The following is a 16,053-nucleotide window of genomic DNA, read 5'->3' on the forward strand; positions in this document are numbered from 1 at the left end:
ACTTTTCAGTACCTTTCCTATAAAGCGTACCTCATTAGTAGGTAAGCATACTTCCTATACCATGGTTCAAATGGTTCAAATGGCTCTGAGCACTATGCGACTTAACTTCTGAGGTCTTCAGTCGCCTAGAACTTAGAACTAATTAAACCTAACTAACCTAAGGACATCACATACATCCATGCCCGAGGCAGGATTCGAACCTGCGACCGTAGCGGTCACGCGGTTCCAGACTGAAGTGCCTTTAACCGCACGGCCACACCGGCCGGCTCCTATATCATGTTTACACAGCAACTGGGAACAAGAAACTCTGACATCTCACCTAATGTGGCAACAGGTTGAACACAAACTGATGTTTGGCCTTCTGTTCACGATGAATGCATTGTCTGGTCAAAAGTACCAGCACATCCCTACGTAATGTGCAATTGGCTACTAGATGACATGAGAGCCACACCTGCCATTATAAAAGGGAAAGTACTGTGCTGTCAACAGGGAAGCAGTAACAGCAAAATTGGCAGTTCTAGAGAGCTCTGTGGCTTCGAAGTTGGTCTGGTCAATGGTGATGAACTGAATGTCAGACCCATCAGGAACATTTCAACCCTTCTATAGTTGCCCAAGTCGACTGTTGGTGATGAGATTGTGAAGTGGAAACTTGAAAGAACAACCGCAGCTAAACCAAGACCAGGCAGACCTCACCTACTGATGGACAGGCACTGCCCAGCAATTCGTATATTGGTTGTAAGAAATTAAAAAATCGCATGAAAACTGCGGAACGAATCGCTTGTGAGTTCCACAATGCTACCAGTAGCCCAGATAGCATAATGACTTTGCATAGAGAGTTAAAAGTAATGGAGTATAATGTTCGAACAGCTACTCATATAAGCAGTCAAAGCTAAATGACATATTAGGTGGTGCAAAGAGCAACGCCATTGGGGAGTGGACGACTGGACAGGAGTGGCAAACCGATGGAAGGATGTGGGTTTGATGAATGCCTAGAGAATATTGCCGTCCATCATGCGCAGTGCCAACAGCGAACTACGGAGGAAGTGGTGTTACAGTATTGAGGTGTTTTAAGTGGTTAGACTATGATCCCCTTATTGGCTTAACCAGACGCTACATATGGATGGATACGAAGACAATTACAGCATCGTGTACAGAGTACAGTAGAGGAACAGCTCGGAGACGATAATTTTTTAGTATCAGTATGACCATGCCATAAAGCAGCGTCTGTCCGGCAATGGCTTGTGGGAAATAACATTCATGTAACGGACTAGACTGACCAGAGCCCGATCTGGACCCAACAGGAAACCTTTGCGATGAGGTCGACTTCCTCCAGACTCCAGCGTCCGTCATCACTACCATCTCTTGATTCGGCTTTTGAGGAATAATGGACTGTCATGCCTACTTAGACATTCAGACACCTCTTTGAAAGTGCCTCCAGCACAGTTTTAAACAGTCAAAAAGACAAAGAGTGGACACACCCGATTTAACGTCCACTAATAGGTGTCTGGATACTTTTCATCAGAGAATGTGTAGAAAAGGTAATAGGTCTGCAACACCAAGTAACAGGCAAGAACAATTTGTCATTTCATTTATGGCTGATCATCCGACTTGTAAAATTTGGACCATATAGCACTTTTTATTTATTTATTAATTTATACAACACATAGAAGTACTCTGTATTAGTTGGAAATAAATGATGGCTTCGTTACTTAGCACCGAATAGATTATTAGATCGGTACTCCTAACTTTGTTTAATAGAAAACATTGTTAATTATAATCTGGAAAGCAAAAATGGTAATAATCAATGGAATTACTTCATACGTTTTTTTCAAAAATTTGGAACGTACGAATATCAATCCCTGCAATAGTATTCATGTTGAGTTCTAAAACAGTTAAGTTTGTGTAGCCCTGAAACGATGAATCATGTGGTTAGCCAGTAGCGATGTGTACTGTGGGTGATCGTGCAGACAGTAAAGATGTGGAAGATAAGTCTGTCACGAGAGGTTCCCAGAACGTGTGACTAATGAGAAGGAACAAGGTTGTTAACGAAGTCTCTTGACAGGAAGTATGAGTTCACGAGATTCGTACACATAAAGAGTTATCCAATACTCTAAGGCGAAGCCTTAATCTCAACAATAGTTATCAATAGATAAGGACATATTACGTCATCATCCATGCCGAGGTGTCGAAGACACATATGGGAACACAAAAAAGCTAAGGAAATGTGTACATCTATCCGCTGTCTCTTAGACTCGTAGATTTTTTTTTAGTTAGTACATTAAAGTGATTCATTTACGTGAATGGTATTTTTTATGTAAGTAACATCAATTGATACCTGCAGCCAAGGCGATATTTGATTATAAGTTTCTGCACGTCCTGTATGCCTTATAACTGAAAAATACATTTTTGATTGATCGGAGAAAATTCCAAGATACGCAAATAATCTCATAAAATATTAAATATCTCCATAAAATTGCGCTCTGGGCTGTTTGTAGCGCTATAGATGGCGTAAAACATGTACCAGACGGTCATGTGACCATCCATCGCTGTCGTAAGTCGTGGCAGTGAAGTGGTTTGTATGTGCCAGACCATTCATGGAACCGGTCCATTAGGAGACGTGGAAGAATGGCTGATAGGATCTGTGTCCACATCGGGAACTGAGTTGCCCGATTTGTTGGTGTATCATGTCGGACTGTCCATCGCCGCTACAAGGAGTGCTGCACCATTAGCAACCATTCAAAACGCCGTAAGAACAGTTGTCGTGGCATGAGCCTAATAGACAGGGACTGGGGGAGAGTGTCACGCCTTATCAATGAAAATCGGTTTCAGACTCGACGGAGACTGTGTTGCTGCCAGTGAATTTAGGTCCGTCTCAAGAATTTCCGACAGAACAAAGAGATTAGATATGCATGCAATGGACATTTGGAGTCGGGCGCTCGCAAAAGGCCTTGTATCTACTCGTACACCCACATCCACATGATTACTCTGAAATTAACATTTAAGTGCCTGGCAGATGGTTTCATCAAACCACCTTCAAACTATTTCTCAACCGTTCTACTCTCGATCAGCGTACGGGAAAACGAACACTTAAACCTTTCCGCGCGAGCTCTGATTTCTCTTACTTCATACCGATGAATATTTCTTCCTATGTAGGTGAGCGGCAACAAAATATTCTCGCATTCAGAGGAGAAATTTGAAGGTTGAAATTTCTTGAGAAGATCCTGCCGCGACGAAAAACACCTTTGTTTTATGATTGCCACCCTAATTTGAATGTCATGTCCGTGACACTCTCCCTTATTTCGCGATAACACAAAACGAGCTGCCGTCCTTTGAACTTTTTCATTCCGTCCGTCAATCCTGTTAGGTAAGACTCTCATGCAGCACAGCAATACTCAAGTATAGGACGAACAGTCTTAGTGTAGACGGTCTCTTTAATAGACGTTCTCTCAATAAATCGGTGTCTTTGGTACGCTTTCCCCACAACATATGTATGTGATCGTTCCAATTTAAGTTAGTCGTAACTGTAATCCCCCTTACAGCGGTTGCAGTCACAGCCTTTAGATTTACGTGATTTATAGTATATCCGAAATTTAGTGGATTCCTTTTAGTACTCATGTGAGTGACATCACACTTATGAGGAACGGTGTCAAAAGCCTTCCGAAAATCAACAAATGAGAAATCAATTTGACATCCTCTGCCGATAACACTCATTACTTCGTGAAAATAAAGAGCTCATTGTGTTTCGCAACAACGATATTTTCTGAATCCTCGTTGGGTAATTGCCAATAGATCGTTTTCTTCTAGGAAACTCACACTGTTCGAACACAGTATATGTTTCAAAATCGTGCTGGAAATCAACGTTAGTAAGTTAGCAGTTCACTCCTGTTTCGTTTCTTAAGTATTTCTGTGACCTGTGCAACTTTCCATTCTTTAAGTACAGATCTTTCGACGAGAGAGGGGTTGTATATGATTGCTAAGCACAGAGCTGTTCTGTCAGCATACTCTGAAACGAACCTAACTGGTATACAATCTGGACCAGAGTCCTTTCCTTTATTACGCGATTTAATGGAGGCTATCTACGTCTAAGTTACTGAAGTTGGCAGTTGTTCTTGATTCACATTCAGTAATATTTACTTCGTCTTTTTTGGTGAAGGAATTTCGGAAAACCGTGTTTAGCAACTTAGTACTTTATTGTTTACACAGGAAAGCAAGTTACAAAGAGAAGTGTTCATTGCGCGTATTGATAGTCCAGTTGCTACGGGCTTATTTATCGACTGTCATTTTTGTTTAGAACCTCAACCTGTCAGGCTGTGCTTGAGTTTACATAACTGCTATTTTCAACTGAGATTTTGATTGTGATTCGTTGGCCAATTCTGCTTTATCGTTTAAGCATTTCAATTGTATTTACAATTGAGAATATTGATACGGTATTTCGGCATGGGTTTTGTCATGGAAACGCTGCTGCTGCTTGTACAGAATACGTTAGATGATTTCAGTGAAGCTTATTTTGTTTAATTACTGGCCTGTAAATTAGTTGGAATTTGTCACTTCAACATTTCTAAGTCTAATCTGCAGTCTATATAATGAACGAAGTCCGGTTTAGATTATTATTATCAGGCAAAACTAACTTTTTGCATTAATGACTAACAACAAGACGGTTTTGCGGAATCAAGCTAGCTGCTTTTTAACAAAGACTGCTGGGCGTGAGGCTAAAATTATTTTGTCCCATAAAAAAGATTCAAGTAGGTCTATATTATCTTACAAAATTTTCACTATTATGTGTTTTCTTTTCTTATTGGCAAAGTGATGTATCCTTCCTCTCGATAACATTTTACTATCACGAATAAATGCAAAATAACAGAAGTCCATACCAGAGGAAAGAAGACACATTACAGTGGGTCATACTTATTCTAATCGTCAGTAGCGCCTCATTTCATACAATCTGTCTCTCTCTCCCCCTCATACAGTTTACGACAAGAATTATGGAAAACTGTTACATACACACATCGAGATTGCAAAGCCATTGTGTAAATACTTGTAGTTAAATGCATGATGTAATGTTTCACCTTTTCCGCCCCTGTATGGAGTTTGTTGTTTTAAATTTGTTCATGAAAGTAAAATGTTATCGAAGGAAGGATATACTGCATTGCCGATAAGTAAATAAAACATGTAATCATAAAATTGGCAAGAATGTATTAGCTTTGTTAGTCTTTTCTTACAGCATAAAACTATTTTTACTCGTGTGAATTTACTTTCATTCTCATGCAAGAACTCGTTTCAGGTCAATCAGTCGGCGTCGGAAAGCAACCATCTTGGAGACGATAAACAGTGTTATCGTTCAACGATAGTACAAAGATCTAATTACGTCATAGTCCCAACATAGACAGTCGTGACACTGCTGTGAAAATTGTTACCGTCTGACCGTTGGAACGACACTAGCACGTCTAGTGGCGAGAAAGCAGCCGCAAGATTAACGTTTTCAATTACTTTTCTACTTGAGTAACGAAATATTTATTATATTTTTGCGTTCCAAGCATTAATAAATTATTGAGAGATATGAATGATCGTGATATAAACGTAGAAACGGACGAATCTAACTGATTCCGGGCCATAAACTACAACTTATTCATGAAGAAATACTTTCAATATGTGTATAATTGCAGCTTATACCGCTGAAATCGAGAAACTATAAACACATATTTCACCCATGAGGAGCATATATTTCTGTTTTGTCTGTTCTTATTATGATTGACACTTTCCTTGTCACGTAACAATATTCTGATTGGAGTCTAATGATTCGTAATTTCTTACAATTCACTCGACTTTTGCTTCAAAACCGAATGTGTTGAAGTTTCTTACCATTTGTGGCTCAGATATAGCAACAATAGCGGAATTGGTTTCTTCTGTGTTCAGAAGCAGTTTCATTGCTTTTTACATTTTGCTGTCAGGTCTGTGTAATTTTCCCTTCATCTACACTTGTGGTGGCTTATTTGATACGTTAAGTAATGTAGGTACTGCAGTTCCATACAAGTTTTCTATGTTCCACATTCACTGATTTAGCTGGACGTATAGTGAACAAAGCTTCACGTTGTTGAGTAGAGATCCCATCTTTCTGCAAAAGGTCAGTCTTATGTTGTTTACCGCCTATTTTTTGTTCTTAAAACAAAACGATATTCTTCAATACATATTTGTTGGTTACAAGAGGATAGTAAATTAACTGTTCTGTAATGTGCCGTCTCATGCCTCCCAGGCTCCTTAGGAAACTAAATAAACCCAAATCTGATACCATTTTTCAGTGATTGCCGATTTTAATGGCACTATATACACGTCCCATTGTAAAAACTGCACTGAAGAGCCAAAGAAACTGGTACACCTGCCTAGTATCGTGTAAGGCCCCCGAGAGCACGCAGAAGTGCCGCAACACGATGTGGCGTGGACTCGACTAATATCTGAAATAGTGCTGGAGGGAATTGACACCATGAATCCTGCAGGGCTGTCCATAAATCCGTAAGAGTACGAGGGGGTGGAGATCTCTTATGAACAGCGCGTTGCAAGGCATCCCAGATATGCTCAATAATGTTCATGTCTGGAGAGTTTGATGGCCAGCGGAGGTGCTTAAACTCAGAAGAGTGTTCCTTCAGCCGCTCTGTAGCAGTAGTATCTAAACGTATTAGGGGTCCCATATCACTCCAACTCCACAGGGCCCACAACATTACAGAGCCTCCACCAGCTTGAACAGCCCCCTGCTGACATGCACGGTCCATGGATTCATGAGGTTGTCTCCATACCCGTACACGTCCGTCCGCTCGATGCAATTTGAAACGAGACTCGTCTGACCAGGCAACATGTTTCCAGCCATCAACAGTCCAATGTTGGTGTTCACAGGTCCAGGCAGGACGTAAAGCTTTGTGTTGTGCAGTCATCAAGGGCACGAATGGGCTTCTGGCACTGAAAGCCCATATCGATGATGTTTCGTTGAATGGTTCGCACACTGACACTTGTTTATGGCCCAGCACTGAAATCTGCAGTAATTTGCGAAAGGGTTGCATTTCTGTCACGTTGAACGATTCTCTTCAGTCCTGTTTTTGCAGGATCTTTTTCTGGCTGCAGCGATGTCGGAGATTGCATGGTGGATCAGTATTTTGAGGTGATTTGTATTGTTCATGTGAGGGGCTCAGGGCTGGGAGAGTGGTGGGGGCAGGGGTCTTCATAATCCAGGGCTACAATCACAGAAGAGGGAACATTATCCTGTAAGGCATAGAGGAGGGAGGATTTATTTTCCTACCCTGCAAGGCAAAGTTGTAATGTGGCAGTAGCAGAAACTCAGTTGGTCACTTGACTAGGTATATAGATGCTCCGGTTTAAATGGCGCCCGTTAGTATTGGAGTAAGGCCCGTTATGGAGCAAAATACAACTATCCAAGATGATGGCGATGAGTCATCCAAGATGGCGGCGATGATGTCACCCAAGATGGCGGCTTTTGGTGGGAAAGTGTCACACGCTCTCTTCTCCCCCAGAAAAATGGCAGGAAGTTCAAATTCCAACAGGATAATGCATCATACTACGGTTATCTCTGTTAACCTAAGAAAATTGCAGGAAGATAGGTCACTTGGGCACCTCCACTAACCTACATCACCCGACCACCACCTCCTCCTAGGAACCAGTGCCAAGTTTGAATTTTGGCGGTAAAGAAAGGTCACTTGGGGTTTCTCTACAAACCTTAGAAAATTGTGGGAAACAAAGGCCACCTCAAAAAAAATGATTCAAATGGCTCTGAGCACTATGGGACATAACATCTGAGGTCATCAGTCCCCTAGAACTTAGAACTACTTAAACCTAACTAACCTAAGGACATCATACACATCCATGCCAGTGGCAGGATTTGAAACTGCGACTGTAGCAGTCGCACGGTTCTGGATTGAAGCGCCTAGAACTGCTCGGCCACCGCAGCTGGCAAAGGTCACCTCCACTAACCTAAGTCACCCAGCCACCACCTCTTCCTAGGGCTTGGTGGGAAAAGGACTAAGCCTGCACTGGGCTGGTGGAGAGAGGAAGGAGTGAACTGTATTTATTTTGGGACAATTTATTTAGGGATGGAGTATATTTATCACAGTGATACAGAACACACAGTCTGACATGCCACACAGCATACAGACCTGCAAACTACTCCTACATAACTCATGTATAAAGCTCTACACATGCACTTGCAAATTGTAAACTGTCAAAATAACGCATTGCACAGCCTACAGACATGCAAACTACTCGTAAATAATGCAATACATTTACATCCAAAGAGCCAAACAACTCGTAAATTGTCAAAATAATAATCTATCTAAAAGACTCTGCAAACATGCATGCTAATCGTCAACTGTCAAAATCGTGCACCAGTCTTTATTTAAACAGTTAGAGGCAGCACCACCATCCAGTGTGTTCACCATGAGGTCCGCACTCCAACTGACATAGTACACAGTACCACCACCAGAGAGCACTGTTTTTCATTTCGTGATGTAATCCAAGTTTGTGGGCGGAAATGGCGGGAAAACGATTCTGCCTGTGCTGGAAATGAGTCTTTATTTTGCAGGCAGTGTCTCCACCATGAGATCTAGACTCCAACTGACCTAGTACACAGTACTGCCACCAGAGGGTGCTCACATCCGTCCTATGATGTAATCCGAGACGGTGGTCTGGAGGGGGAAAATGGCACGAAAATGACTCAGCCAGTGCTGAGTTGCTGGGGAGAGTGAGAAAGGAGTATACTCTATTTATTTTGGAACATTTTATTTAGGGGTGGAGTATATTTTTATCACACTGACGCAGAACACCCGCCCTGATGTGCTTGGGGTCACAATACACAATCTGCAGACCTGTAAACTACTTCCAAATAACGCCCTCCAGACACGCAAACTACTCCTAATTTACCAAAATAATTTCAGTACAGACCTGCAAACTGCTCCTAAGTAAATCAGTACACAGATGTGCAGACATGAAATCAACTCATAAACTGTCCAAATAGCGCATAGCACAACCTACAGGCCCACTCGTGAAATAATACAACAGACATGCAATCAACGAACACAAGTACCACCCCCCCCCTGTCCCCTGTCCAGTAGAGCACACAGGAGGCTAGCGACAACCCCCACAAAGTGACACAACCATCAGCTGTCAAACCACACACAGACTCCTGTTAGGGTTCCGCACCCATGAGGCAGTGGCATCCCTTTCATACTTGTCACCTAAGAAATACGTGTTCACCTAGGCACCGGTGCTGACAAGACCGGGCAGGAGCACAGACGTGCCAGGGGCGCGCCGTCACAGCCGCAAGCCACCACCAGATACAGGTGAAAATTGCCTCTGTTTTCGAGTATACAGTCACTGTTATACTGACGTCACAGAACTCCAAGGCACGATCACGCAGACCCCATACGCAAGATGCCTCCGGGCAGCACATGTCTTTAACATTGATGAGAGAGTAGCACAAGGCGCACTGTTCCTAGTGTGACATGACACATGCTTCTAACCCTGCTTAACCACCCAGCATGACTGATGCAACACTGCGAAGTGCATGCATGTAGCTACAAACCTTCGCAAGTGCATCTAACAATGATTTCAATCTTATACTGATGTCACATGAGTATGTAAAAAATAAGAACCAAGTCGACCTCACGGAAATTGTATAGTGTCCCCGAAATAGTTAACGCTCGCTTTCGTGATGCCCCAGCTTGTATGCACGAAAATTCTTTCCTACCAGAAGCTGTTTACGAAGATAACGCAGAATAACATCGAATGCAGTCTTCCTCGCGGACCTAAAGTGGTACCCAATCCATCACATGTTACCCTTCCTGCTTTCAACACACACACAAACGTTCCCTCCGCTATGTAGGGTCTCCTGTTTCCCAGCACAAAGGATGTGAATGAATTGAGCATTATGATTGGCTCTTATCGAAGCACCATACACCTGCTCTTTCATTCTGGAGATGAGACTTTCAGTGGCAAAATTATTTTGCACAGACCGCTAAATTGCATTGACAGTCAAAACCACAAAGTCATCTACAGATCATCAAATACGTATGAGACTCACAAGAATATTCGAATCCAGGAAGATATTTACCACTGTAACTACAATTAAATATTACGATTGCTGCTACAGTCTGACACTGATCGATGTACAGGTAATGTCTCCTCTTGACGACTGTGCTTCTGGAATGAATCTCAGTATCTATAGCACACATAATTTTCCATGTAAAAAATCTCTCTCATACCCTCGCAGTTATCGATGTGCTGAATCTATTTGTCCCTCATGATACGACACACAGCCATCCTCTCTAGTCAGGCCACAACATAAACCTTAGTAACTTTGCAATGCAATATACACACATTTTACACAACATAAGCCACAGTAACTTTACAATACAACATAGACACATTTTACACAAACAGTGCAGTTATCTTTTATATCTGTACAGCAGCCAGAAAAATTATGGTAGCCAACACTCACACCGGCTATAGGTCACAATGCTCCTCAGTCCTAGGGAAGCACCATCAGTCTTTTCTTTCTTTCTACAAATGAGACATTCAGTGGCAATAAACTATTTTACACCAATCACCATATTGCATGGACAACTAAACCTTGCAAAGTGCCGTACATATCGTTAAATATGGAAAGACTCTTACTCAGTTACAATGCTCTCCCACTGAGGACAAGAGCTTGAATATTAGAGCATGAAACCGATTGCCAACCCAGCAATATATCACCACATACCATGTTGATGTAGTAAACATACAATTTATATCCTTTGCCATACAAAATCTTCCCTTTTACATCAGATCACCCTCAGTGGACCAAAACCGCGCTCAGAACTGTTCTACAAATTCGGGATCGTTTCCCCTCGGCACAAACGCGTTATTGTTTCTGCTCTAAACCTGCTTCCTTGCTTTCTCGTTTTCTACACACATCTCCAGACTCAGGGATTACAAGAACACACATATTTTTGTATGGTTCACCATAATATTATACCATTTTCGCGTTACTTCTCGATATCAAGCACTAGGCAGCATACTACTGATTGCTAGCGCAACATAATTCCCAAGATATAGACTGGAAATTATTTCTCTACAAACCCCAGACTTTAGCGAGGTGCAGCATGCTGTAAACCACTGAGTAACTGGAAACAAATAGAGGAAACTGATATTTTCACTCTCAAATACCGACATCGGTGATGTAACAGATTCCAAATAATCCCTATAATTTACAAGCCAACTAAGGTCTTTCCCATGTCTAGAGAACAGGCAACGTGTCTTCCACACGATAGATGCACACACCACAATCGATCTTCTCTCAACTAAATAAAGGCACGGAATGTGCAGAAGCAGTCAATCTAACAATTTACATGGGAGGGAATAACGGTCCAGCGCAAACGCACCTCCATACACAATTTTCTCAAAATGCCACTTGATCATGAAAGCTGCCCAACATATACTAAGTATTAGTTCGCTATTCGGTCGTCTAGACGATGGCGAAGTTAACTCAGATACATTCCTACACTCCATCAGGCCTCTGCATTCAGACGGCTGCTGCCGTTAAAAGGAAAAGTGAATCACTCCCACCACAGGCCATGCATACACGGAATAATCCTAGAAAACTGGTCACATATATGTTTTATCATTATACTTACAATTAAATGTTACATTCATGGTCTCAATTGAACAGCATTCGACAATCAGCAAAGTATTGGAAATACACGCTGCTGAAGGCTGTGGCTCTGGAAATGGAAATATCTGTACCTTCCTTACGACTGAACATAGTCATCTCCTTTACACATGTAGGAACACAAACACATACATATAAGCCGCATGCTCAAATGCAAACATATCACCCCCCCCCCCCCCCCCCCCACTACTACTAAGTATAATACTTGACCAATAAATGATTCCACATGATGCAAAATAATACTGACCGAAAATCATCGATGGTTGGGCATGTCTCCTAGGTTTTTCTTGCGAGTGCTACCACTGTCTCTGAGAAAGAGAGATGTAATCGACCAGATTAAAAAAAAGACAAAACAGATCGCAACAACTACTGTTGTTGCTGTCACAACGGTCTTGGTTCTACAGATGCACACAAGTATCCATGTTAAAAGCTATAGCCGCTTTACAAATCGAGGTACGACATTACCTCTGAATGAGGTGGTTTTTTCAGGACAAATATCGTGACAGTGATCGTAGAAATGTGTATTATCAGACCAACACGTAGCCCACAATGCAACCTCATGATAAAATTACCACATTTTGAAAGTGCTTCGTTTAAGGAACGTGGTATGTAAGCGGTGTTTGAGACTCCCTCACACCGCCCCAGCTAGATAATTCTATAGTATTTGTAATGCATTCTGTCTCAATACCACATCAGAGGTTCCGCAATGATGTCTGGGATTTGGAAACAGGTCATTCCATTCAAGCACACACCTGCATTGGATCCTATTGACAATTCCTTTAATGATTACAGCCACTACTCAAACATATTTCTGGCACTCCCATATCTCGAAACGAGTCACTTTTCCTGAACCTAGCTGCTACAGTAAAATTCCAAAGTGGCTTTAGTAATCCCCTATGCATCTTGCAACTGATCACATTTCTACAGTTTTCCGCGTGCGATCGTTCCAATTTAAGTCAGAACTCAGCAAAAATCGGAGAAAGACATATCCATCACCTTCTGCACCCTGTGTAGAAACACAATGACCTGAGTTAGTACAACAGGACAATGTTTTGACCATTTGGCAGAAATGCGAGCAAATTGGTATGCATCCAAATTAGATACAGATACTACAATCTGAAGCAGATCCACGTCCATTCAAATCAATCAGCCCAACATGCTATCATCGTTATTCTCTACCCCCCAACAGAGAAAAATTACGAACTAAGAAAGGTCCACTAACTTCATCCGATATATAAGTCACCTAGGCACTGATGCTGGCGCAATGACGCAAAGCTGCAGTGCAGTCCAGGGTGGAGAATGAGATTTCGCAATGCCTCCCAGAATAGCGCAGCGTGCAGCCCTCCAAGCGTTCCTAACGGTATACCCAGTCCCTCACCGAATTTACACATCAAACTGCTCCTGCTACTGCTGCCTGTGTGGCACAATCCTATTAAATATACAGGCACTGCAGAAGCCACTTCAAAGTTTGATCACCTATGCTCTAGGCGAATGATCGTATCACACAGACTGTACTAAGCCACAAAAGACTCTCCCTCTGGTCCTGTTTAGTTGTTTGAAACACTGTTTTCTAACACGCTTTTGGACAATGCCACAAATTTCGTTTTTCTGCCACAAATTCGAGGCCTGTGCCAGGTTCTAATATGACATTAAGAAGTTCTGATCCAAGGCCTTTCACAGGAAACTAGATGTTGCACGGTGTTGATCATGTTCTTACGGCTGATAGCATAACATGCCACACATCGGCTGATTTTAAATAAAAGACAGTCACAACATAAGCAAACTGGAAGAGTTCTACAGCATTGGCGTAGGTCTCCAAACTACAGTCCAAAGGTGATTCACGAGCTCTACATTTGGACTCGTCTCTCACACTGACGGAATAGCTGATGGCTCTGCGTTCCCTTTCGACTGTTTCCTCATATTGCACTCATGTACACGATCAGTGTTTCAGTGCCATCCACCCCAGAAGGTGCTGTCCATCCACCAAAACTCTTTCCCCAATTCAACCAAGCGATATCAGTCAATCGTTATGTGGTAACCAACAGTGTACCAGTGCATGGATGGAATGGAAAAGACACCATCGATGTACTCTAATAATAAACATCACAGTTGATAGCGTGAACAATTTTAGCAATTTCATAGTAACTTAACACCAGCCAGTGATGTGACAGCATGTTTCCCCAATTTCAGTATCATAGCTAAACCACCCCTTCTCCACTTTGCGAGTATCATTGCAAACATGGATAGATGACTGTGCAGTATGTCCATGCAGTGTTAATTCTCGAACATATGAATCATCAAATGGCTCTAAGCACTATGGGACTTAACATCGATGGTCATCAGTCCCCTAGAACTTAGAACTACTTAAACCTAACTAACCTAAGGACAGCACACAACACCCAGTCATCACAAGGCAGAGAAAGATGAATCATCAAAGTATACCAGACAGCACTCCACATATTTCTGTCACCTCGAGCATAGTGTTCAATTTACGATCTATCTCTCCATGTATGGGAGTCACAGAGCATTGTCGCTGTCTTAGAGTAAAATTAGAGAGTGAAAGACCTTCCTCACACTGTCATTGATCAACCCGCCCTGCAGGACCATTAGCGAATTAATCTGCAACCGACCAGAAGAAGACCGCTACACTCCACGTCTCGTGAATGAATGGAGCTCTCCGAGTCCTCTCCCATCTAGAGATGCGCCCATGTCGAGGAGGTTAGCACTCCTTATCGAAGTCTGCTGTAGAAGAAAGAAAGAAAGAAAAATACACTCTGAAGAAGCTCTCAACGTTCATTGACGTTATTGGATTCTGATATTAGTTGCTAAAAGCATATTATTTAGAAATTTGGCTGAGAATCACAGGCTGCATGAATACTTTAAGTGGGCCACACGCAGCCTGCGGGCCACAGTTCGTCGACCACTGCTCTAGGGCATCATACAAAATACTTCTTATTGATTTCTAACGTACTTCAGCCTCCCTGTTTTGCTGGTGTACACCCGCTACCCCCATAAAATTCGCGGCTCTTTCGTGAGTTCGTGCATGGCGCCCATTTTTCCTTACCAGGCTGCATTTCCTTCCCCATGCCACCCCTCCCTATCATCGCTCCTTCCCCTCTGCCCCCTCCTTCCCCTTTCTCGGTGTTCTTACTTATGTCGACCTGGCTATCCACCTGGTTTATTGTATCCCTTGCGGTTTTTGTTCCCCTTAACTTTTCTTTTTCAACTCTCCTTTTTCGCGTTTTTGGTCCCACTTTGGGGTTTAACCACCAATTCTAAATTTTCTCTCTGTAGTGTGAGCCATATGGAGAAGAACTCCCTCCCTGCCGTCTATGGCGCGAATTCCTCACACCTACTTTCCCCTCTTCCTTCCCTGCTGTAGCTCCATCCCCTGTCCTGCTAGGTCACCAGCACATGTAGCCAGTCCATGTCGTGGGGCTGTTATATACCCATGTAGCTGAGCCCCCTAACAAACAAGGATTACACTTTTGATACCTGAGCTGTTGCCTCCCCATGTATGCCTAGGAGTGGTTGCTTGTCATTCTGGGGCATCAGAACTTTCAACAACAGTCGCCATGCCGGTTGGCTCTTGCTGTGACTGGATGGCCCTCACAAGGAGATCCCTTGATTGGAGTGGGTGCTTTCAGCTCCAAAGAGCTGGCCGTTCTTCTGCAGCCGTCTCTTCGGTTGGTAATGGAACTTTTAATGCTGGTTCTTACGACCCTTCGGCCTTCACTTTCCTGGATATTCTCTGGGAGAAGGGTCAGGCACCGCAGATTGAGGTGAAACACTTTCCCCGCAACCTGGTCTGGACTAGGACTGACAGTGACACTTTCACCGCCACAAGGTCGTTACTTTCAGTGGAAAATATCGAAGACAACGGCATGAGGATGCAGAAGGCAATGGAAACAGATGCATTAAAGACACATATCGTGTATCCACAGGACATGAGATAGGAAAAAGAGTAAGTGAGTTCTGTTACAAATTTCAGCTAGTAATAGTGATTACTCTGTTCAAGAATCACAAGATGAGGAGGTATACTTGGAAAAGGGCGGGTGATACGGAAATATTTCAGTTAGATTACATCATGGTCGGACAGAGATTCCTAAATCAGATACTGGATTGTAAGGCGTACGCAGCAGCAGATATAGACTCAGATCACAATGTAGCAGTGATGAAGAGTAGGCTGAAGTTTAAGAGATTAGTCAGGAATAATCAATACGCAAAGAAGTGAGATACAGAAGTACTAAGGAATGACGAGATACATTTGAAGTTCTCTAAGGCTATAGATACAGCCATAAGGAATAGCTCAGTAGGCAGTACAGCTGAAGAGGAATGGACATCTC

This window comes from Schistocerca piceifrons, chromosome 3 (genome assembly GCF_021461385.2).
Source record: "Schistocerca piceifrons isolate TAMUIC-IGC-003096 chromosome 3, iqSchPice1.1, whole genome shotgun sequence".
Lineage (NCBI taxonomy): Eukaryota > Metazoa > Arthropoda > Insecta > Orthoptera > Acrididae > Schistocerca > Schistocerca piceifrons.